This window comes from Coturnix japonica, chromosome 9 (genome assembly GCF_001577835.2).
Source record: "Coturnix japonica isolate 7356 chromosome 9, Coturnix japonica 2.1, whole genome shotgun sequence".
NCBI lineage: Eukaryota > Metazoa > Chordata > Aves > Galliformes > Phasianidae > Coturnix > Coturnix japonica.
The window spans coordinates 15,762,657-15,788,128 of record NC_029524.1 but is presented as its reverse complement, the minus strand read 5'-3'; the positions used below and the strand labels follow the sequence as shown (position 1 = coordinate 15,788,128).

The following is a 25,472-nucleotide window of genomic DNA, read 5'->3' as shown; positions in this document are numbered from 1 at the left end:
CCTATGTACTGTCCTGTGGTAGGTGACGGCCTGGGCTCTAAACTCTCTATGCGTACATTGAAATGAATACTGGTGTTTTTGCTCCTAGGTGCTTCCGTATGCTGCAATTCGAACCTCTCTGCAGATAGCTACGCTGAATGCTCACACTGGACGCCTGCTGATCACAATGACAGCACCACGCTCACCTAGAAATGAATCAGGCTATCATTACAGTTGGGAAACACCTCTGAGATCACCAAGCCCAACCCCAAGCCATCCAACCACACCACTGCCCAGTGCCCAGTGCCACATCTCCACATTTCTTAAAACACTCCCAGGGACACTGGCTCCACCACCTCCCTGGGCAGCCTGTGACAATGAATCAACACTCATTCTGAGATCAAATCACAGAATTATCAAGGTTGGAAAAGACCTAGAAGATCATCTAGTCCAACCATTCCCAATACTTCTGACTAAATCATATTCATCAACACAACATCCAGACGTTTCTTGAACACTCCCATGGTCAGTGACTCCACCACCTCCCTGGGCAGTGCATTCCAATGCCTGACTACCTTTTCCGAAAAGTAAAACTTCCTAATGTCCAGCCTGAATCTCCCCTGACGCAGCTTAAAACCATTCCCTCTAGTTCTATCACTGATTACACAAGAGACCAACCCCCAGCTCACCACAACCCCCCTTCAGGAAGTTATAGAGAGCTATAAGGTCTCCCCTGAACCTTCTCTTCTCCAGGCTGAACAACCCCAGCTCCCTCAGCCTCTCCTCGTAAGGCCTGTGCTCCAGACCCCTCACCAGCTTCGTAGCCCTCCTCTGAATGTGTTCCAGGGCCTCAGTGTCTTTCTTGCAGTGAAGGGCCCAAAACTGAACACAGTACTCAAGGTGTGGCCGCACCAATGACGAGTACAGGGGGACACAGGGGGACAATCACGTCTCTGCTCCTGCTGGCAGCACTGTTTCTATACAGGGCAGGATGCCGTCGTCCATCTTGGCCACCCGGGCACACTGTCGGCTCATGTTCAGGCCAGCATCCATCAATACCCCCAGGTCCGTTTCCTCAACACAGTCTCTACCCACCCTGCCCCAAGCCCATAGCGCTGCCTGGGATTGTTGTGGCCAAAGTGCAGAACCCGGCATTTGGTCTTGTTGAACCTCATCCCATTAAGCCGGGCCCCTCAGGAGGCTGCTAGGCCTGTGTGCAGCCTGGAGTTGAGCAGAACATGGGGACACTCAGAACGATATGAACACACACCAACCACCCCAACCTCAGCCCGCTCCCGGCCGCCATTTCACGGCGCCTCCCGCCTGGGCCGGGCTGAGGGGGGGATGCGGCGCCGCCCCCACACTCCGCCCCCTCCCATCCCCCTCCTGAGGCTCCTCTCGCCCTTCCCCCGCTCCGTGTCTCTTTCTCTCTCTCCCATTTCTGCCTGTCCGGGCGCCGCTCGTCGCGGCCTCCCCGCCCCCTCCCGGTGCTCAGTCATTCAGACTTGGAAAGTCAATAACACGGTGACGTCAGCTCGGGCATTGCCCGGCTGCTGGCGGCGGTACCGCCGTTCTAGAAGAGAAGCGCAGTATTACCGCCAGCTCCGAATAGAGGCGCATATTAAAAACAACAGGAGGGGGCGGGGTTGCTGGTGCTGGATTGGGGGGCTGCTGCTGAGCGTATGCAGGCTGTGCACACGCAAAGTGTGTCATTATCCACCTAAAGCACAGAGCCCAGGTCGATATTTGCATTATCCACTCTGCCCAAATCCACTCAAAGGCATGGTGTGGTGGTGCTGCCCCAGCCCTGTGCCCAAGATGAGCAGTGTTCTGTTTTGGGCCCCTCTGTGTTCAGTTTTGGGCCCCTCACTATAAGAAAGACATTGCAGCCCTGGAACGTGTTCAGAGGAGGGCTACAAAGCTGGTGAGGGGTCTGGAGCACAATGGGGCCATATGAGGAGAGGCTGAGGGAGCTGGGATTGTTCAGCCTGGAGAAGAGGAGGCTCAGGGGAGACCTTCTAGCTCTCTATAACTTCCTGAAGGGGGGTTGTGGTGAGCTGGGACCTCTTCTCTCATGTAATCAATGATAGAACTAGAGGGAATGGTTTTAAACTGTGCCAGGGGAGATTCAGGCTGGACATTAGGAAGTATTACTTCTTGGAAAGGGTAGTCAGGCATTGGAATGCACTGCCCAGGGAGGTGGTGGAGTCACCGACCATGGGAGTGTTCAAGAAACGTTTGGATGTTGTGCTGAGGAATATGATTTAGCTGGGAAGTATTGATAATGGTTGGACTAGATGATCTTCTAGGTCTTTTCCAACCTTGATAATTCTGTGATTCTGTGATTCAGTGTTGCACATGCAAAGCGTCCTCTTCATAATTCATGCCTTGCTCGTGGAAAAAAATCATCATCATAGCCGGATGTGATATGTCGGCCATCTATAATTCATGGCACAGGGATCACGTGGCCACGTGCAGCTCTGCAGAGTGGGTGGGACTAATTAGTCTGCATGGAGAGAAACAAAGGCCATCAAGTGGAAGGGACAGGCCATGAGGGCTGGGTCCCCTTCTCAGGTTTGCTTTCACCCTCGTGGAGCTGGTGTTGGTGACTCCATGAGCTCCTCACAACAAGTCAACCATCCCGTCTGCATTTCAAATGGTGCACTGAGATCCGAAGTAGGTGCTGTGAGCAAAACTTCCCCCATCTGAGTGATCGGCTTGAGGAAAAACAAATGGTACCCGGACCGTCACACAAAGGATGTGTGGCAATGAAATCATTTTAGTCTAAGTGAGCCACAAGGGCAGAGAGCGACTCAGAGAGGAGATCCTGGCCAAACCCAGGGCTGTGCCTGAGGGAAGTCACTGAAGAACACAAAAATGTCCCAGGCATCTCAGCTTCCTCAGGAATCAGACAAAAAGCTCAGAGCATCTCACCCTCACCACCCTTGTACCCATCCCCTGCCTGCTCCGGACTCATACCCAACCCTCTTGGTTTAACCTTGTGTTCAAGGTGTGCTGAAATCAAAACAGTGATGAGAGCAGCAGGGATTTTCAGCTTGAGGCTGAGCTGGAAGCTGCTCTCCCAGGCTTTGCAGCACTTGCTATTTTTAGCTGCATGTCAGAGAACTGGTGCAGCACGTGGTAAGATGTTATGACTCTTAAAATCACTGTAAGAATATTCCAGGGAATGGTACCAATTCATCAAAAGGGAGTTCGCTGCATGAGATAACTCGGTGACCTTTGGTGCTGTACTGCATTTATGGGTCACTGGCTATTAGCAGTGCTGCAGTTTCTTTAGCAACAAGCTGGTGATTACCGAAAAGAAAGCAGCTTTTGATATGGTGAAGGCACACCTGAGTGAGGATGTTTACTTGCAGATCAGAGGAGGAGGGGGCAGACTTTAAGATGTTTTCTGCAGCTCTTTTTTTTTTTGTCATCCTGGAAATAAGGACGTATCTTGCTTCCCCCAGGAGAGTACAGAGCACTGCAGCTGGGAGCAGAGCCCTGGCATAGGAGAAACAGGTGAAGGAGGCCCTTGAGCAGCCATGAGGCCTGGATTCTGTGTTACAGAGCACACAGAGGCTGCATGATCATAGAATCATAGAATTACCCAGGTTGGAAAAGACCTTGAAGATCAAGTCCAACCGTAGCCTAACCAGAACACTAACTCTAAAAACCCTACACTAAATCATATCCCTGAGTAGACCTGCCTCTCCTTTAGGTCCCTCAATAATAACCGAAAGGACAGCTCTCAAGCATCCCAGCCCAATTCCATGCCTCCTTCTTGCCTTTGCTAACTTTGTTTCTGATTTACAATCACATAAGGAAAATGAAAATCAGTTTCCAGACAGTCAGGAGCTAACCAGAGGGGAAAAAGAAGAGGCCATCTTCCAAAAATGGCCTAGGTTTATCTCAGCGTGCTTTCAGAAGTGCCTATTTTGGAGCTCGTGTGTTAGGCCAGCTCTACGCACAACTGTCTCCACGGCTTTGTTGATAAACACTGAGCTCCTGGCACCCCGCCTGGCATGGAGTTCTGTGAGCTTTCCTTGATGCAAAGCTCCTCAGCTTATCCTGTGTAATATCCAGGTTTCTGGGACTGCTCCCTGCAGGAACTCCCTTTGCTCTTGCTCTGGCCTTGTTCACACAGCTTCATTTCTTCAGTCCTCTGCTCACTATCACTTTCTTACTAACCTCAGCTATATTCTTCACGTGTTCAGGTCACAGGATAGTTAAATCCTCATGATTCACTAATGGCCATGCAGTTAATCAGCCATCCCCAGCTGTGCTTGTCACCTGGTTTAGGTGCATGTCCTGGTCCCAGTGGGAAGGCGATGGTGGCTGGGTTCCAGGCTGCTCCCCCTGCTCACGATGCTCCTGCTCTGCCAGCAATAGGGCTGGAGCAGGTCTGGCTGTGCCAGTAAACATTTGGAAGATGGAAAATAAAGCCATCCATCTCTGTAAGAAATGCTGCCCTCAAGAGAAATTTCTGATCATCGGCAAGGCTAAGTGCACAGGCACCAGCGAATCCACCACCAGCATCGATTAGTCCATTATAAATTGCTCGCTTGCTTTTTTACATTTGCTTCTGTGCAGAAATGAAACACCAGCCACTGAAAATAACAACAACTGATACATGACTGAAAACCTGACTCGCACATGAAAACACAGGATTTTCCACAGGGGCTTTCCCACTGTTTTTAGCTCCTTTGAACTTTAAAACACAAGCTTCATCAAAATCATAGCAACGTGCTGCTTTAGCGCTGGGTTTTTTACCGTGCCAAATGGAAGATGCAGCTCAGAGGCTGATGGAGAAGACTGATCTCCATGTTAGCAAGCAGTCCTGCAGTGACATTGCTGCTTAATGTCAGATAGGGATATGGCTGGGGGAATCAGGGGCTTTCCAAACTGTAAAATGGGGAAAAGAAACCAGTTTGCTGTGTCAGACTGCTCTGTGAGACTCGCACGTCAGACAGCAGCGGTGGCCTCCTCAGTGCTGCTGAAGTCATTGGTGGCTTTGTTGCTCTGGGCCATAATTTGGTCCGCTAACACTTTTTCTTTTCCTACAGTCTGAGCTGAAGTAACGGAAAGGAAAAAGGTCGCATAGAGAGGAGGAAAACAACCCCATGGAAAAAGAAAATGAGTGAAAAAATGATAAACGTTTCCTCTCTCCTTAAGGCACAGTCAAGAAAAGCCATCACCATTTTGCACAGACACCACTACAACCTCGTGTTTCCCACAAAACACATTTCCCCGAGTTCAGTTTCCACGTATCAGGTTTTGCCTATGAATACTCATGAGACACAAATCAGTTCCTTTAATCCATGATTAGTATGTCACGCCACGCTCAGCAGTTGCATCATGATTTGGTGTTATTGTTGGATGGATGCTGTGCTATTTAATTGTTTTTTGTTTAGTGATCTGTTCGCTCTGTTAATATTTAATTCTCTTTTTCCATCCTTCTTTCTACCCCCAAAAGGCCTGAAGAATAGGAGAGCATCTTTCATTTTCTCAGTGCTATTGTAAGAAAACACCTATTCATAATGTACTGGAGGTGATAATGATGATATACAGCCATAAAGCTGGAATTTTTAAGTGCTTGCCACTGCTGCTTTATAGCTGAGGGGAAAGAAGGAAAAAAAAAAAAAAAAAGACCTGATTTGAAATAAAGCAGGTTAGTGTGCTTTATTTGCCTTTTCCAATGGTTCGGATAATGAACAAATTGTCATCTTTACATATCCTCTGCCAGGCTCTGAGCTGAGTGCTGTACACCAGCCTGAATGACAGTAAACAACGCGCTGCCTGGTGCTTTGCATGCTACGCAGGGGTGAATTCATGAGAACAAATTAGACCTTTGATTGATCCTTTAAACAAAAAGAAAGGAAAACAGTAACGGTAATTTATACGAGCTCTCGCTGCATTGCATTTTTTCAAGTGATCAATATTCTGGGCATTGTAAACAGCAGCTTTACATAATAAATAGCTGCATTATGCAATGCTAGTTAAATTTAGAAATGGTTATTTTATTACCTCCAGCACACATAAAAGGGAGAGTGATGGAGCCGAAGCCCAGGAGCCGTCTGAGCACCCCGAGAGCAGCCGGGGTAACCCCACACTGCAACGCAGAGTGCTCGAAGCCGGCGTCTCCGCACAATAAAGATGGGAGATTTATGGCGAAGGAACGAAATGTGCTACTTTTGTTCTCCCTGGTGTCCTTATAAAGCTTTTGTCTGACAGGCTGGTTGGGCTCTGGTTAGCTACAGGCTCTTCTGTGCAGCTCCCGGCTGCTCTGAGACCGGTTGTGTGCAGGCTGGAGATCAATTATCTTCCTGCTAGGGATAAACAGGGCTTTCCTTTTTCCTCTCCACTAGTGCTTGCTATTATTCTGGAGCAGAGGAGCCCTTTCTTTTCCTTCCCAGCCACACACGCTGATGGGTTACTGGAGGGTGGGGATGGAAGAATTCAAATTTGTTGCATTAATCTTAATAGCTTCATCCTCTTGCAGCCCGCTGCTGCTAACTTAGCATTTAGTGCGCTGCCCATTTACAATGAGCTGGAAGGATGAGCTCTTTTGTTATAAATAATTAGGAGACATCTCAATCCAATAAACACTCTGAAACAAGAGTCTCTGAATATGTGGGCTTGGAAAAATAAAGATGAAGAAGTAAAGTCCCATTGTGAAATCTTCAGCTGAGCAGAGCAGTGTTTGTGTGTTTCATGACAGACGGGGAGCTCCAGAGTGGGAAGGAAGGGGCTCCAGTGGGGACACGAGAGCTGCAGAACTGCTCTGCTGATGCTCCCTTCTCCTTCTCCTGGGGCTGAGGCACTGAGCAAGGCTGGGGCCAACCCATGGTGGAATTTGGGGTTGGATGCTCTTATGGCACCACAGCTGCAGAGTTCTGGATTAAAAGTTCATCTGAAGTGCCATCACACTCCAGTAAAATGCAGATGTAGGTCATAATTTTACAAGGTGAGCCAGCAGGTTTTTAATGGACGGAACCAAAATCCTGATTTGGAAGAGCATCCAGGTTTTCAAGAATGTAGATCTATTCTGATGCCAAGAGTATCATTTTTTACCTGGATTTGATTTTTCTCTGTCGCTGTTCACAGTAGAAATAAGAATCCTGCCCAGCATCTGTTGTGCATGGGAGTTTTCAAACTATGGAGGCTCCAGAGAAATCATTAAAGATTATTTAGCTGAGCTGCGAGAGGTGAAGAGTTAAAGCTAAATCCCACTTGAATGTAAACTTTGGAAAAGCAGAGCATTTTCTCAAAGGCTGACTGCTCGTGATTTACAAGGATGTTCCCAGTCCTGATTTCAATTAAAGAGAAATCCTCTGGCATTTCTGCAGTCTGGCATTGTTCTTTAGTCCACATTGTTATATATTGAGCAATAAACAAAACAAACAAAGACTGTATTTTGCAGCAAGCTACATACATCCTGTGCAATCTTGGTAAAATCAATAGGTCAGAGTCTGGCCTTGGATCATCCCAGTATCTGCTGTCAATAATTCCCCCTGCTGCTGTGGAATTTACATCTATGTGAGTAAAAATGGAACAAGGAGACACAAACCTATCTGTATACTCCCTTAAATGAGAAAAACAAATACTGTAGACTCCTCTATATGGAGGGAGAAAAAAACCCAAATAGGTACTGGCATTGTAAACTCTGTATTATTTGTTTTGAAAAAGCATACGAAGCAGAGCTTTGGGCACTTTGCTTTCTGCTTGTTGCTTTGGGACCTCACCCACAGCACAGTGGTCTCTGATGGTGGTGTGGTCCTACCTCCAGAGGGAGAGGAGGCAGAGGGCGGTGCTGAAGGCAGCTCAGTGGTGGCTCTGATTTCCCCATGGGAACCTGGTGACACAGTGGCCACATCCTCTCAGCCTGTCCTTCCTGCCCAAGGGCTGCATCTGAGCCTCAAGCCCCTGCTCAGCACGTTCCTGGGGTGATAAATTACTCAGATTGGAGACGTCTTAATGTCTCCCTCTATTCCTGCCATGATAGAGTCTTGTTTTTAAATAGATCAGATTCTCATCCCCATTTAAGCCAGCATAAATCAGGAGGTAATCCAGGCAGTCACCCGCATCTGTGAAGCCAAAGGAACAGTGTTTGCAGGAGATCTCAGTCACAGAATATACTCACAGCACTCAGAGAGCAAAACAGTGCTCTGTAGCCCTAAATACCACAAGAGCCTCCAGCACAAGCTCCTCAGCTCTCCCATCTTTGCTGCAGTGTGCACAGGGCTGTGTGCACCCTTCCATCCCCATGTGCTTCTCCCCCAGCCTTCATTTGTATGCACACACTTTGTAATCACTCATTCTGGCCATAAAACCTACAGGATTTTAAATTGAACTGAAGTCCCAAATGCTTTAAAGGAATTTATGTTGCATAATTGTACTGGTTTGCCTGAAAACAAACAATGATGTATGGCTAAAATACTCTCTCGGGGAGATGACTCAGATCTTTCCTTGTGGCTTAGACCTTGCTTGGCTGCTGATGGTGCAACTTGTAATCTCTCCCCTGGATGCAGGGCGAGGGAAGACAAGCAGAAGAGTAATGTGCGGAGCAGGGGGCAGAGATGAGAAAACATGAGTTGTTTGGAGCCTGGGGAGGCACAGTGCTTTCATTTGTTCTGAATGAAGGCAGTGCTGGAAATTATGGAGTGGAAAACCAAAGCCATCAGCATTACGTTGTTGGAGGAGGAATGGAGCTGCTGCTGTCAGGTTGGCACGGCAGCTGTGCCTGAAGCATCCTACCATGGGCATCCCTTGTGCAACCATGCGTGAGCTCTGCTGCCACAGTTGTCACTTTAAACACCTTTCTGTGCTTTGTTTTCTGTAACTATGGTTTACATCACTCATAACCAAACACTTCAACCCCTGTATAAAAGTCATAACCAGTTGTTATGAAGACTCAGCCACCTCCTCCCCTTCCTCTGGTTTCACACAGTCAGAAAGAGTGCTCATAAACCCCAAAATCACCACCTAATTCTTCATAATTAAGTTGATATTTTAACCAACTTCACAAAGATCAATGAAATCTTTACCCCATGGATGTGACATTCTACATGTGATTAAATGTCCTACAGCCCAACAGTTGGCTGTCAGGAATGGAAGGCTGAAAGTGGTGTGGGGAGGATGGGAGAAGTGTGACTGAATGTGATTCTGAAGATCTGTGTTAGCTTGGTACTCGCACACAGCTTTGCTTCTCAGAGGTGGCTCTGCAGATCTGGGGATTCTGCTGATTTCCACAGTTTGCACATTTGGGGATTTCTGTTCTGTGTTTGCACTGATGCAGCTGGTGCTGCATGTGGGCAGGTTCCTGGGGTGCTGCCCCAGCCAGATCCCGCTGCTCCATTCAGGCGCTGTAGCAGGGCAGAGGGCATTGAAGTGCCTGCTGCTCTGTGCTAGAGCAGGAAATGCAGTGAGGACTCGGTGTAACCCAGTGCCCTCTGAGCCACGTGCCCCGCAAGCTCCCCCCACCCTTCCTTTTTCTATAACCAAAATAACAGTGATAAAGTTACCGCTATGGCGCATCCTCAAGTAGCAAGTCTGCCTTCCTTTCCAAGCAGAGCCAAACAAAGAGCAGCTGAATGTCATCAGACTGCAAAGAAAGAGCATTAAAAATAGTAAAAATAAAATAAGAAAGTTAATTTCATAGCAAAGAATAAAATAAGGGCTTTTTTGTTTTTTGGTTTGGGTTTTTTTTTTTCTGACAGCAATGCCAAGAGTTGTCAAGGAACACATCAATTTATAACAGCTGTGGAGAGCTATTTCTGTCCCAGCCTTCAGTAGATTAATTGGGGGGAGCATGGTAGAAGTTAACAGATCTGTGTCCAGCAAGGTTAACTCTGAGGTCAGCAGATCATGACACAAAGAAATCAGCCGGTGTTTTTCTCTCTTGCTATGAATAACGTCATTGCATTACTGCTGCCGGAAGGGCAGTCAGCTCTTCTCAGTCTGTGGTCTGCCACCAGGGAAGGAGCTACCTATGAAAAACAGGTTCTTTACAAACACACCGTTCTGCCTTCTCCATTCAATACAGCGGGAGGACACGGTGCTTTTCCAGAGGACTGAAAAAGGAGAAAGAAAGAAGTGCAATGCAGAGAGTTGCATATGGCCTCACTGGAATGGGGTGACAGAGAATATCCTGATCCCCAGTGTGGTGGCTGTCCTGTCTCGGGGGCTGCAGCCATGTCGTGCTGGCTGAATTTGACATACATAATGAGAAATTGTTTCATTTCCTGCCTGTACAAGTGTAACTCACAGAGGCATATCAGCAATGGTGATTTAGAAGCCAAATTAAAAACATTCCAGCTCAGCTTTAGACAGATCGATTTGGAGCAGAGCTAATGATATACTTTCATAATGTGCTTCGAGAGATGCTGCTTAAGATACCCGAATAAGTGCTAAGTACTATTAATAGCGCTGATGGGAGAAGTTCAAAACACTTTCCCAGAGAAATGCATACTTCCATCAAACTGCTTTCAAAACCACGTGTGTTTCCTAAAGGCTAAGCAAGTTTTTTCTTTAAAAATTAAAAAAGAAAATGAAGAAGGAAACAAAGAAAACATTGTGAAATGTGGTTTTTTTTTTTTTTTTTTTTTTTTTTTTTTTTTTTTTTACCTATTCTGGAATGGTTTTCCAGTTTCTTTCTTATCTATTATAATAATAGAAAACAAAGGAGTTTTAATAAAAATGAAGTGCTTTGATATATCCAGAGCCTTCTTTGGCTTGGAAGAGAATTTCATAGGTTTTATTCTGCATTGAGATGAAGCCAGACCTCCAGGTCTCAGGATCTTCAGTGCAAGGTTCACTGCACCATCGGGAAGAGAGATGTTCCCAGCCCTGAATGCACAAGTCTAGCCCAAACTGCCTTGTGGTTGCTGCAAGGAATATGAAGACATGAACACAAAGTTACGCTGTTCCCTTCTCTGCAGCTATACATAAACTGCCAGGAGAATTCACGTTACAGCCTGCTACAGTGGGGTCTTGGTCTCCTAAGTGGGAAAAGGGAGGGAAAGAAAGGGAAGGGAGAGAGGAGGGGAAAGGAAGGAGAGCCGGTTCAGGGCTTCTGGCCTGAAGAAGGACCTTCAAAAACAGCTTCCTCAGATATTACCTTGAGTGTATTCTATGGGTATTCCTGCCAATGAGCTGTTGTAAGAATATTTGTTGGAAAATAAACTCTGGAGAGCCCTGAGCAGAGCCAAGAAGATTAATATAAGGCAAGCAAATATTTGTGGGAAAGTATGTGTTTGTTTGCACTATCCACCCAATGCTATCACACAGCATTTTCCATGAGTACATAACTTCACTGAGACACCTTTTGATCAGTGAGATAAATCAATTACTGTGCTCTCATTTCCATGTTTTCCAGCTCTGAGTCAGTAGCAGAAATATTGTCATTTCCTCTGAGAAGAATCTGGTTTTGGCTCTGAACTTCACTTGAAGGGTTAACATTTCTGGAGCCATGACCTCAAAACCACAAATAGAAAGAAAAATAACATAAGATAGATGATCACAAAGTTCTGGAAGTACTAAAGGGTGAAAAACAGTGCACTCCATTATGTTTTGCAACCACCCTCTTGAGTTAAGAACAAAGGAGATAGTCATAGAACCTCACTCTGGAGCCCATAGGGATGCATTGGGTTAATCCCCAGCATGCAGCTGGATGCAAGACCATCGTACAGTCATAGAATCGTTTGAGTAGGAAGGAACCTTTAAAGGTCATCTAGTCCAACTAACTCCCCTGCAATGAACAGGGACATCTACAGCTCAATCAGGTTGACGGTGCTGGACTGTACCTACCTGAGTCACAGAAACTGGTCCTGGCTGCTGGCTGAGCCTCCTGGGTTGGTCATGACTATTTGTTTTTCCCATGTGCAATTGGATGGGCCTTGAAGCTCATTGGCGTTTTTTTCTTTCACTGAAAATCACCTGATGAGAGAAGATATTTCCATGACATAAGCACACTTGGTTTGTGAAAAAAATCTGCATGCATATCTCTGACCCTGCTTTGTCCCTGGGAGTCAGCAGGCACATAGACTCTGCATTATGGATACTTATTTAACTCGTCTGTAGAGTGGCCACTGAATCGGTGATGAAACGGTGTTGCAAATAACTGTTTCAAGTAGCTGGGTATGTGTATGCACTGAAATGATTTTGCTATGGATCATCATCGTATGACTGGAAATGGGATGTGAAGCGAGGCATCAGACTGGAAGGAGCTGAGCATCACAGGGAGCTGCGTTAACTCCAGTTTCAAGATAACACCTTTGTTAATGAAGAATGACACTGTGAATGATCTCTGCAGATGTCCCCAAATTATGAGGAGCTCTGAGTAACACAAGGACGGCTTTAAAAAATTTCTTAAGGAAAAAACAAATGCTGGCCTGGCAGCCCAAAATTCTGTCTTCTCGCCCGTCAGCATATGGTGTGTTACATTAGCAAGGCAGCGAGCCCCGCTTGTGGCTGATGGGGCTTGTGGTATCCGGTTGCAATCAGGTGAAAGCGAGGGGAGATGCAAAAATAGCTCACAACCCACAGTCCCACCCACGGGAAAGCACGAGGCACCCGGGAGAGGCTGCACGCTGCAGCTCTTTGCATCACAGCTCATGGGGAGGCATTGGCTGCAGCTGCAGCCTGCAGGCTCCCTGGGACAGGGATGCCCTCTGCACTTGGTGGCAGAGAATGGTGCATGGGACATTTTCACCTCCCAGATCACGTGGAGTGCAGGGGTGTAAGATAACCCCAGGCCATCCTACTTCCTCCCAAAGGATTGTTTGGGTTCCTCCCTGTGTAAGCTCTGTGGATATTTTTGGCTGTCCTTTTCAATTCTAGCTGAAGTCAGTGCCACAGGCAGCTCTCTTAGTAGATTGCTTTTGTGATTTATGCAGGTCCAGAAGAGTCCAAGGATCATTTATCTTCAAACCAGGAGAGAGATGAAAGAGTCGTGGTAGTAAAATTTCCTGCAGAGCTAGATCTGAGCATCAAAGAGGGGAAAATGTCATTGTTTTACTGAGACAAGACAACGTGAGAAAGGTTTTAATGCTGGGGATTTTCATTTTATTTTTTTTTTTACCTGAATAATTTGCCTTAAGAAAGAAGTTTTTGGAAAGGAGAGGAGCTCAAACAAGGGCAGGCTGGAAGGCATTTGGGAGGCACAAAAAGCTGGGGTGCTGCTGCTGGGGAGGGAGAGAGCACTGGGCAAACCTTTAATCTGTGAACCTTATGAAGGATCCTCGGTGTGATGGAAGAAAAGAGAGGGCTGGGAAAGGCCCGTTTACATTTGCAGCAGATGCTATCTAGAGGAGGAAAATACTTTTATTTCCTCTGTGGACTGCCAGTTGATTTTGTTGTGGCAGGCACTAATGGAAAATAATAAAACCCGTTTTAGTCAGGCTATATCCTGAACACTTACAGGTCAAGCCAGTGCTCAGAGCAGACGGTTATGGAACATAACACATTAGTTTGTCACCAGCATCTATGGTGACCAGGGGATTTTTACCGTTTGAAATTGAATTGTACAGGTCAAGGCCTTACGTGGATGCTGAAAAACAGTGCATCTCTGTAAAGTTAGTGTGGACGGGGAGGCAATTACTGGGTATAAAGATACACAACCTCAGCCTTTGTTAGCTCTGCCAAAAAACAATGCGGACCCACGGTGGGATCTGCAATAAAGCGATAAACCCCCAAATACAGTCATTAATTGTTATGGACTAATGTATGTCAGCACAGTCTTCTTGCAGCTGAGTCAAATCCTTGGATAAAACTCACAGTTGGCATCCTTCCCTGCAAAGCAAATGATGTCCTCGCTGTAATTCTAAATTCACTGATGACTGTAAAGGAAATGTGGTCATAGGAGCACAAGTTTCTTAGAAATGAATCAGAAGTAGTTTAGGAGAGATTAACTTATGTCAACATCCAGATAACCTCAAATATCTTCCGTGTGATTTTATACTTCATGGAATAAATAACATGAGATGGGAGGTGGTGCCTGAGGCACTGCACACACCCAGGGTGGGGACAGGGCAGGGAATGGCATTGGGTGCCCAAGGTTCCATGGTGCTGCTCTGTGTGCCAACTGGAATCCCAACGCTTTACTTTTCCCTAGTGCTTTTATTTCCTTAAATCTTCCAACACCTCCCTTGGAGAAGAATGGTCACTAAGTAGCATTTAAGGGTGCAAAACTTGGGGAAAAAACAATAACAAAGCTCAAAGCTGTAGGCTGCTTTCTGAAGTCCTGTCACAGGGAGGTCTCATTTTGGGGAGCTGCAGTCAGTGCATGGGCACCCCTCAAGCTGGGCCCAGCACGGCCCTGCTTCCCTTCCCAGCACAGGCATTTTGCACTGCTCCAACTCTCCTCATCATTAGCTTTCTTCTTTTCCGAAGACTTTGCTATTGCTGACTCCACAAAGGTTTGTGCCACCTAATGAGAGAACTTTTTTAATGACTCAGATATTTCTAAATTAGACGTAAAATGTTTATTGCAGGGACACACGGCCATACATTATGCATTACTGTTTCAACACAATAACAGGATACTGGTAGAAATTATCCATGTAGGGCCACAATCAATTTCAGCGACTGCGCTTTACACGCTTGACAAGCCAGTCATTCAGCTGTGGAAAAATGCCTTGACTTGACTGCTCCCACCAGGAGCAGCACAGGACCCACTGTGGCTTCTGCCAGCATTATGTTTTGGAGGGATGGGCACAGCAGCCACCTTATGGGTTGGTTTTGCTGCTATGATCCCAAAACCTGAACTCCTTTTGCAGTGTGGGCATCAACATCTGTACACACTCACAGGCTGCAGGTCCCCGTGCTGACGCTGTGCCCAATAAATTGCAGGGCTGCGTGTGGCTGATTTATCCCACGCAGGAGCAGAAGGAGCCGTTCCCAGATCCCAGTGCAGATTGCAAGATAAATCTGGTGTTCAGAGGGACCGCTGGTTGACTGACACAGACATGCCTTTAAATCACTGTGGCTGCCAGGATGGAGCTGTGGGCCAGATCTGGCCCCGGGGTCAGCTCTGTGCTCAGCAGGTGTAAACCAAGCAGGATTGAGATGTGGTGTCAGGTCTGAGCACTACTCTCATTTTTATTTAAGTGTCTGCACGGTAATTCTGGCTCAGAGGACAGCTGAGAGCTGCGGCCTTTGGTTGCTGGAGCTGTCACGTTTTGCCAGGGTAGAAACTTCCATGATGAAAGCTTTATGTATCCTCTAGGAGTCTCCTTATGGGTTGCACATGGATGTTCCCACTGTGACCCACCTCACAGTGCTGAGGTCCAGCATCCACTTTGTCATATGGGGAATAGCTCCAGCTGCCAGGAACTCGCTCTGGTTTTGAGCCAGCACTGTCAGAGTGGGGAGGTTGCACCCCATCCATTGAGCCATAACCAAACACTGCTGTGGGACACGGAGTGAGCGTGGATGTATGTTCTGTAGCTCCTCATACCCAGGCCATAAGGTCATTCCTAGACAAGTTTTATCTGGACAAATTACACTGCAAATGGAATAATCTCACCAAAATACAGCCCACCATAAGAACAACACCTTGCTGAAATTAATTATATTTTGCTTTTCTTGCATTTTTGTTTCACCCTCATGAAACAAAAGCCAAAGCCAAGAAGTGCTGGTCTTCCTTATTGGCAGCATTCAGAGATGCATGCTGCACCGAAGCGCCTTCATGAGCTTCAGGATAAATCCCATGGGCATGGGGTGTGTGCCTCTTTTATTATTTATTTTCCCTTCCTTCCAAGGAATTCTCTCTGCAGCACTTCAGATAAGCATCCATTTGAAGCAGAGCTGTCTGCAGCTGCAAATTATCCTTGTGGCTTTCATCACCATTCTGATGAGAGCCCCGAGGGCAGAGCATCAGCTGGAGCGGGGTGCTGCCCAGGGCCTGATGGCAGCCAGCACTCCTGCAATGTGCATCTCCCTGTGAATTAGTAGCTAGATGGCACTGAAGGTATTTTGTGGCATCTGCTTTCTCAGGTATGGCGAGGAGATGACTAATTCAACTGCGAGTGGTAAATAACTGCAGAGGCCTTTTTGCAACCACACTGCTCTGCTGACCCCAGCCCAGCCCCTGGGCGCTGTGAATACAAAGCTGGACCTTGTTCCAGTGATGCTCCTTTCTCAGCAGGTGCTGGTGCTCCGGGTGCACACTGGTGCACATCAGGAAGGGACTGATTTTCTGCAGTTCTGGGAAGTATCTCAGAGTGACCTGGGTGGGCCCGGCTGCCTGGCAGAGGTACTCCTGACCTACTTGAGTACGGGAAGGAAGAAGAGGGTCACACTGCTGCATAGAAGAAGCCGTGCATCTGATTGACCTAATTCTGGTCTTTCTTGTGCTCTTTTAACTCCACAGGCTTCAGCAAAGGTGTGCTGCTTTACACCAAAAGAAGCTAACCCGATTTCTGTGGCTTACTTGGGCTGTGGTGACATCAGTGTCAGTCTCAGGGCTGAACACAGATGTTGTCAAGATGGGACTAGAGAGGTGGGGGCCTTAAGAAGCAGCAGCCCCACACTGGCTGGGCACTTGGTAGATGGGGTGCTCTACCCACAGCATTCCTGTTCCCTTAGGAAGTCACCAAACATTAGCAAGAAGCCCATAGAATGGCTTGGAAGAGACCTTAAAGCTCACCTGGTTCCAGCCCCTGCTGTGGGCTGGTTGCCATCCCCCATATCGGGGTCCCATCAGCATGGACTTCAGCACCTCCAGTGATGGGGCACCCACAGCCTGTGCCAGCACAATGAAATAAATGTGCTTCATTTCTGGAGGCAGCTGGGATAGAGACACACGGGTTTATTACTGCTGGCAACAACCTAATCAACCCTGGTGCCTGATAACACCCTCACATATCTGTGTGGGGTTTCCAGAGCAACTCTGCGTCCTTTCGGGTTTGGATGAATTTTACAGCTCTAATCAGACACCTCTATTACACATTTCTGTTCTTTCTACCCAAAATGTCTGACAAGCTGAGCTGCTAAAGGAGATTTGTAAAATTTGGGGGCAGAGCTGTCAGCTTACCCAACAGCATTATTACCTCCTGGCCACTAACGAGGGCAGGGATGTGCCGGGCAGAGCAGCCATCATGGGTCAGTGACATTCCCTGTGCTGCCTGGAAAATCAGAAATAAACCTTTTTCCTATCTGATTACCTGATGTCTGCTCCATGCCATTTATTTTTAATAGTGATGTGACACCTCTTAATGTTACATCAATTAAATTGAACTGCTGGAGGGATGCAGCGATCACCCATCACCACAGCGCTGCTGCAACCACCCCACATGGGTCTGGGCAGGGTGGGGGAAGCTCTCCCCGACTGGAGTGATTCCCTTCTCCCCACATGTGATTTTTCAGGAGTTCCACAGCAAATGAATGTTTGGAAAATGTCGTGATTAGGGATGAACTAAAAGATTTGGTTCCTAAACTTTAAGATTGCTTCAAAACAGCACCACGTGTCTCCCCACAGCTCAGAGAAGGTGCACTCTGGGAACTGCAAAGGGTTCATCTCAAAGGGTGCTAAGGACAGGGAAGCTGAGCTCTAGGTTCCCATAGGGTGTCTCCAAGCCCTGATGTCACAGTGCTGATTCACTGCTGACTGCAAAAAAACTCTGCAGAGAGGGCAGATGAGCCTCATTCACCAGCACTAAATTAACACACATGAAGCTCCTATACAGGATCGCCTCCATCAGAAAAAGTAATTTTACTAATAGAATTCTGAAAACGCTTTGCACACAAAGAAAAAGAAGAAACAAAAAGAGGGACGATCTACAAATAAATCACCTCTCAATATCAACACAGCAAGAAAAATTCATTAAGTGCCTTTTAAAAGTGCTGGCTCTGACTTAGCGGATCTTTTTCAGATGTTCCTCTCAAGCAAACCTAAACATCAAACAACAACTGTGTAAAGGCAAATGCTGTAACAGCTCTGGAGACGCATTATGCATCTCTTCCTTTGATAAAGGTCTCTGTGCTGTTATGGAATGTTTATTATCAGGACTTTCCCCTGTATCTGAAAAAGAGACGGCGGCGCTTTGCAGGCAGGGAACAGGGCTGACGGGGCATTATTTTTGCTGGGCTGATGTTATGGAGCCATCCTTCACATTCCTGGGAAAAATTATTTCTGTTATTTATTTGAAATTAAAACCGACTCGGAAAAGACTCCCTGCTTTTATAACGGATTCAGCTAATGTTCTGTTTTCTTGTAATTTATGTTAATAATGATCACTCCAATATTTTAATGTATTTCAACAGTTTCAGCAGCTTTATGGGGGAAGATCGCTATTATTTACTTGAGTGACTGGCTTTATGGAATAACTGCAGCTTTCAGGGGATGGAGATAGATGAAGAGATGGAAATAGTGCTGAAACGAAGGAAAATAAAACACAAAATGGGTTCTCACCACTCACATCAGACACACACACACAAAAAGAAAAACCAACAAAGAGGAGGAAAAGGAGACGGTATATATTTGAAACATGGACACTAAAAGCCATTCCATTTGGACCAAAGAATGGGCCAGTGCTTTTGTATGTAATTTTCAATGAGACTGGAAGAAATGTGGAAGAGGTCATGGAGCAGCGCAATATTAGTGCCCAGGAGACAGGCCCCATCCTCTGCCCCACCTCCCTACTCTGTCATTCTGGGGGGACTTTGGTGTTTTTAGCTCCTAGATCTCAGTATAAGCGTATCTCCCAAGCAGAGCTGCCCGCAGCTGGGAGCAGCCTCTGCTCCGCTCCCTTGAGCTCCAGGAACGCTCAGGGATCCCATTCAAAGTCCCATGGAGTCAAGGGGCTCCTCTTAGTTCCAAAGCCAGGAAATACATTCTTAAAAGCTGCAACCAGTTTTATAAACACTTTGGCCTAAATCTGGAAACCTCTAAAAACGTATTATTATTTTTTCTTACTCTAATTGGAAACACGTGTGCCCAGTGCTCTGCGTTTTGGAAGCATCTGCCCTGAGATGAGTGAACAGAGTTGGAAACTCCTCCCGTCCCACAGACGTGCAGAAGCAAAGCCCATCAGTGCACGTAGCAAGGGTTCAGGAGACATGAACCCCACTGCACAACTGAAATGGTTTTCAGATAGCAAAGGATTTGGCTACAGGATTATTGTAGCAATTAAGAACACAGGGGGAAGCTATCAAAGGAATGTGAGCTCCTCTTTCTCAGCTTGAAGATTTTTTGTGGGCAAAACATGAGAGCTTTATTTATTTTCTCTACAAGAAGAATGGAGTATTTTTCTTGCCATAAAGGAATCTGCAATGATTGTTCAGATTCTTTCAGATACCCGAGATGAACCACGATGCACCCAATACAATCACATCGCATTTCTCCTTCCTGAGAAGTGCAGCAGAGAAGCACTGCAAGGCTGCAAACACTTGTGAACCTCCAAACGCTGCAGAGATGCCATACTTAAAATATTATATTGGGAAAATATGGAATGAAGGAGGCAATTCTCCTCCTCAAAGGATGACCCTCATCATTAAGACTACTTCAAAGAACTTAGAAATTACTCAAAACCTCAGTTCTGAAGGAAAATACGCATTTCTTCCTTGCACCTACCAGAAATATTTGTCATAGAGCACCAAAATGCGGATATAAAAATGGAAACCAGACAGAGTTCAGGCTGCCTGAGAAAAGCTCACTGAGAAAACAAAGCTGTGTGCTAACCCAGCGCAGTCGCAGCCGCTTCCTGAGTTATCCTCACAAAATTAAGAAATCCTCAGAGCAAACCCTTCTGAGGGATTGCTGCAATCACCACAAAGGAACCTTAACAGTGACTTGGAAGTGTTTGCCATGCGATGTTATTTCTCAGATACTTTAAAAGCATTGCTCTTCTTTTGCAGAAGCTCTTGAGTGACGAAGGGACACAAACAATTTTGCATTCAGAGGACTGTCATCTTCCCTCCACACACAGCTGTAGGATTTGTGCCGTTGGCACCCATTATCCTGGATAACCATACATTTCTGACGCTGCTTTTCAGCAGCAAGCTTACACACCTCAGAATTAGTCACTGCAGAACAATCCATGTGGTGATGGGGATGAGAAAATGAAATCATGATGAGAGGGAATGAAAAACCCCAACCACCTGAATTCAGGTTAAGAGCAGCACTGATTAATTGGAAAAAAAAATGTCCTTTACTTATATTTGGCAGCATCAGTGCATTCTGCATCAAACATTGAAATTAAGATCCTCTCCTAGATGAAACCCTGAGCCTGGTAATAAAAACTGGCAGATGGCATCCCCTGCTCCTGGGGGTGAGAAGCAGAGGGCACTGCCGTGCTCGCATTGCATGCCACATGGCAGCAGCTCGCTTCCCACATGTGAGGTGTGGTGTTTCTTGCAGATATTTGCTGGGAGTAAGGAGGGACAGAACATGGAAAGTCATAAACCTAAGAGTTAAGTTTGTTTCAGAAGATGGTCACAAGTCACATTTCTCCATAGAAATCCATGCAGAGACAGATGCTGCTTCTGTGCAATTTCTGACTTCAAAAGGCTTGAGCAAGGGCTCGCTGTGACCCATAAGGAGAACTGGCTGGCAAACAGCGAGTTTGTTTCATGACAGCTTCTGAGGTTTCAAAATCTGTTTGTGCTCCACAGAGGAAGCAAAAATCAAAACACTTCCAATGCAACAGGGAGGCCAGTTCTAACGCACATGATCTGAGCAGGGGCTCCTTGTTTTGCAGTGGATCTTCCTACACCCTCCATGTAGCCCACTGGGTACATCCTGATGCCAAATGCATTGGTCCGCAAAGTAGCCTATGTGTTTTGATAGGAAGTCTATGAGGTCGTAAACCCACGGCCACTGCTGCTGCACTGCTTGTTTGGGATGGTGCACACCCAGCAATGAGCCCTGCCAGCAGTCTGGGGAGGGGGGGAAGGGAGCAGAGGCCGACCTAGATGACACATACTATGTACTCAGTGCATCCATTTAGCAAGAACTCAGATCAACAACACACGACAGAGGAGTGGGATCAACCCGTGGGGAAGCAGCTGGAGATGGGTTCTTCCACCTTGTATCTTTTGTGCTGGGAGATATTCACCAAATTGCTAAATGAAAAATCAAAGTGAAGACAACGACCAGCAACTAAAACCTGCATTTTAATTCATGAACTGATGCGATGTTACTCAGGCCCTGATCCCAGCTTCCCTGACCACTCCTGGATTCACTGCAGCACGTTATCCAGAAGGCAAGGAAGGATAAATCCCTGCCTCCAGAACACCTTCCCAGTCGAGAGAAGTTGCCAGTTTTTGTCAAGTAATAAATTCCAGGTGCACTGAGCTGTCAGAACACAAGAAGTGCTGCGCTGGGCTGGGAATAACACTGCTGAAATCACCAAAAATACTGCAGCTCCCAGGGAAAGGAAGAAGCCCTTGGAGCTGCAGGGGGACAGACTTCTGGTCTTTTCCTGATTTTCTCTTGCTCTTTTTAACCTTATCTGAGCTCTAGCGACTGACAATAGCACCATCTGTATGAATCCAGGAAATACAAGGCAGACAAAGAACCAAACCCTGTCAATCATGAGCAGACAGGACACCATAACACTCCCGAAACAAAACAAAAATTTAAAGACCCTCCCTATAAAAAGGCAAAAGTTAATTCAACCACAAAAAACACAGCAAGACCTCTCCAGTGCCAGGTCCCCATGTTTTCACTGAGCTCTATCTTGTGCTTCTACTCCATCACCTGCTATTCACATGACTCCACTTAGCAACCGATCTGATTAGGCTTGTTTGTGCACTGGGTGCTATTATTTCTGGTTCAGACTAGTGCTTCCTTCTTTCTCTGTTTCCTCACATACAGCTGAATTATCTCCTTTCACCCAGAGCTCGCTGCATGGTTATCCCACTCCTGCACAGGAAAGCAGAGCATCCTTGCTGCTGCTGTTTTATGGCTTCAAAGGGAGGAAACAACACTCATTTTCATGCAAATCCCTACTGTCTATCAGGCATCATAGTTGTCAAGCAGGTCATTAGAGGCCTACTGTGTAAAATGAAGATTACTAATTGCAGCTGGAGAAATAATTTGCAACAGATAATTTATCCAATGGATTTAGATGTTTTTCTCCTTACAGAGTCCCTGCCAGCAGGTAGTGACTTCACAGAAGCCAGGCATCGCTTGGAGTGATTTTAACTCATTCTATTCATGGCAGTGGATTCTGGTTTTTCACTATCACTTTTCCTGAGCTGGGTGCTCACCTGGCATTGATCTCAGGATGTAGGGTTTTGTTTCCTGGCTCAGACATCAAAATAGGGCTGAAATGAGTAAACACCAGAATAGCTTTTCCCCAACACTGAGCTGTGTTTCTGCAAACACCTCAATGTAAAAGTAGCTTGGGAAACTTCCATTAAAATGCATTTATGCAGGGGAAAAAAAAATAGTAATTGCAAAAACTAAGTTCTACCCAGAGCAAATCTCACAGATCTCAGACAAGAGCCTGCGGTTATGCAAGTCTTATGAATGAATATCACCAAAAGTAGGAAAAAAGTTATCCTGCAGGGAAAAGGGGAAGGAATGCAGCCAGCTGCCAACATCCCCAAAGGCCTTGTAGTACCCTATGCACATCCATTAAATACAGAAGGAACTGAAAATGAAAACTTGTGTTGTGACTCATTGTTACAGGAAACAGGATTGAGCAAAGCCTGACCGTGTCACTGCGATGGAAATGCAAAACATGGGTTTGGGATAATTTTGATTGACTGTTTCTCCTCAGCCCATGACAAATTCTGTTGCTTTGGCTCAAAATGTTTATCTGATTCAGTCTGAAGAGAGAAATTGAAGCCTTCCATTGATTTTCTTCCTGCTACAAAAGTCAACGTGCTGCAAACATCAATTCCAGCTCGATGCACCCTGTGAGCATTCAGAGAAAGGTGGAGAATGAAGAAAGGAGGCAGTTCACCCAGTGAACTAATGCCAGTGCCAACGCATACACTCATAAGAAACCTTCAGCAACATCCACCATTTTTTAATAACAGTAAGAGGCAAAGTCACACCTAGAGCTGGCACAGCAAACCCCGAGTTGTGAAGGAGCTGCTTCATTTCCAGCTCATGAACAATACAGAGAACAGCCTCAGGAGGGTTAAGAGAGTTTTCAATGAATGAAAAAAGGACAATTTGTACCAGACTCCCTGATCCCATCTGCTGCGCTATGGGAGCACACGGTGTTCCCTGCGGTGACTCACCCTCTTTTGTGCTCACAGGCAGGGAGGGATGGGAGATGGAGCTGTGCTCGGTGGGGGAAAACACAGCCAGCGTTCTGAGCTCACCTGTTAGTCTGAACCACTTCACATGAAGGCCATTGCAGGGCTCTGTGGTTCCTCAGCACGCACACTAGCTGAACAGTGCTGGTGACCAGGGGAGAAGTTGGCCCTAGGATGGAGAAAGGAGCAGCAGTGAGGGACATGAGCTGTGTTCTCAACTCTGCTGTGTGCCAGCAAGTCCCATTTCTATCTGCAAACAGGGAGTAGCCACTCAGTTACACAAAGTGCTTAGGGTTCCCTGGATTTCCTTAAGGTCCTTATATTTTGGTATGCAACTGAGAAACATCTGTAGGCACCCAAATGGAGCCCCAAATCAAGGGGAATCATAGAATCATAATAGTTGGAAAAAACCTTTAAGATCACCAAGTCCAGCCATCAGCCCATCCCCACCATGCCCACTGACTACCTCCCTCAGTGCCACATCTCCACAGTTCTAGAATGACCTCATCACTCACTCCCTGGGCAGCCTGTGTCAGTGCACCACCACTCTTTCCGAGGAGAATTTTTTCCTAATATCCAACCTAAACTTCCCCCGGTACAAATTCAGACCATTTCCTCTCATCCTTCCATGATCCTATCTTCCTGCCCCAGATACCTCCATATGCCAGCAGGTCTATCAGCACAGCTGTGAAGGCACAAGCACCTGAGGGTAGTTTTATGCAGCTTGGAGGTATTTAACCCTTTCTCTAAATAAGTTATTAAGAAAAAGTGTGTTTGATAGAGCTGAGAGAGCAGCAAACCAAATCAGGCTTAATTGTGCTAATTACCCAAAGCACAGCAACTGACTTAAGGTCTCTAAAGGGGGAGGCTGCATCCTGCCTCTGAGCAACACCTGTGTGCATGCAGTAGCCCTCATTTCTAAAGGGCACTAGAGTCTGAATCTCATTCTGGTTCTTAGCACTGCTTGGGATCTCAAGCAGCTGATGCCTGGTGGCAGCCACACATCCCTACATCCCACCCAACCCAGAGCTGTTCTCCAAGCGCCCTGGCTTGGGTCAGCTCAGACTCGAGTGTTGCTTTCCCAACCCCCCCTTGTGTTTTCATCCTCTGGCTGAAATCTGTAAGGAATCCCCAGGATTCACCAATAGAAATCATTTATTTATGGGTTTATTGAGATGACCTGGTGAGGCTGGAGGTTGCTGTGAGGGTATAGGTGTAATGTGGGGCACAGCCAGCCAGACCCCAGCACTGAGTCTTAAATACCTAAGGGCATTCCCGCAGGCATTATTGCTGCATTGTTGTGGTTCTTTTTTAATGCTGAACTGTATGTTTTAGAATACACAGATGTCTTTGTTCAGAATAAACCAAAAATAGCAGATTTTCCTCTGCTTAGCTGGGTGTTAAATTATTTACATTTCAAAACCCATAAGTAGAAACAATGACTGCATTTCCAGAGCCTGCTCCTGCTGTCAAATATCCTTTTCTCTTTTGCAACCTAATTTAGACTTCCTTTTTAGAGTCGCAGCTTAACTCCATTTCCAATTACATTAAAGGAACCAAGAGTTGAGGTTGTTATCTTGCCATTTCCATGCGCAGTGACAAGAGATGTTCCCCATGAAGGTGAGGGCAGCCATTGCTGTGCCTATGCAGGGGGTAGGCAATAAGGAGGTGAGGGGCATTCATTCCCTGTGGCCCCATTGGGCTCCCTTGCATGGAGTATCCAGGGAATAATGCTAAGGGTGGGATGCTGATCATGGGGCCTGGCGTGGGTCAGCAGAGCTGCTTTAATAGCAGCATAAGCTGGAACTGAACAAGAAATGCTCTCAGACACCCCGTAATTTCAGCAGGCTGCCTCTCTGGCAGTCTGGCTGAGCCTCCACATCTGCAGGGTTTGATGAACCACCACCTTCCCAGCACCTCCCAGCTCTCCACTCTCCTTTGCCAGGTGTTGGCACCGCGATTGCCAAAATCCTTGTGTGGGTGCCAGTCACCTTTACCCCTCTTTCTCCCAGTTCCACTCCTGTGTGTGTTTCTGCTTATGTGGTTACTGCCTCAGCCCACAGCCCTGCAAGCTGAGCCCTGGCCAAGGAGCAGCCATCTGAGCTCTGTGTCTGCTGCGGTTCACCCACACTCATTGCATTCGTTTCTCTCGTGGCAGAGCAGCATCCCAGCGGCGGGTGCTTTTCTTGGAGGATTATAAAAGGGATATTATGTATCTAGATGGAGTCTGCATTGCCAGCCCCTGTGATTTTATTACCCATCTTCTGATATTTGGAATT

General features: G+C 46.6%; 1 protein-coding gene across 3 annotated transcripts in view; it reads right to left on the bottom strand.

Moving 5' to 3' along the window:
* TBL1XR1 (TBL1X receptor 1) overlaps positions 1-25,472 on the bottom strand; it is a 148,432-nt gene that overhangs the window by 106,753 nt on the left and 16,207 nt on the right. For 2 of the 3 annotated variants that reach the window (XM_015871581.1, XM_015871589.1), the window contains exons 2-4: positions 23,260-23,362; positions 11,788-11,916; positions 9,504-9,583 (exon numbers count right to left, since the gene is read on the bottom strand). The gene's annotated coding sequence lies outside the window, so the exon portion shown is untranslated. The remainder of the gene's footprint in view (positions 1-9,503; positions 9,584-11,787; positions 11,917-23,259; positions 23,363-25,472) is intronic. The other variant, XM_015871583.1, reaches the window with a different exon arrangement.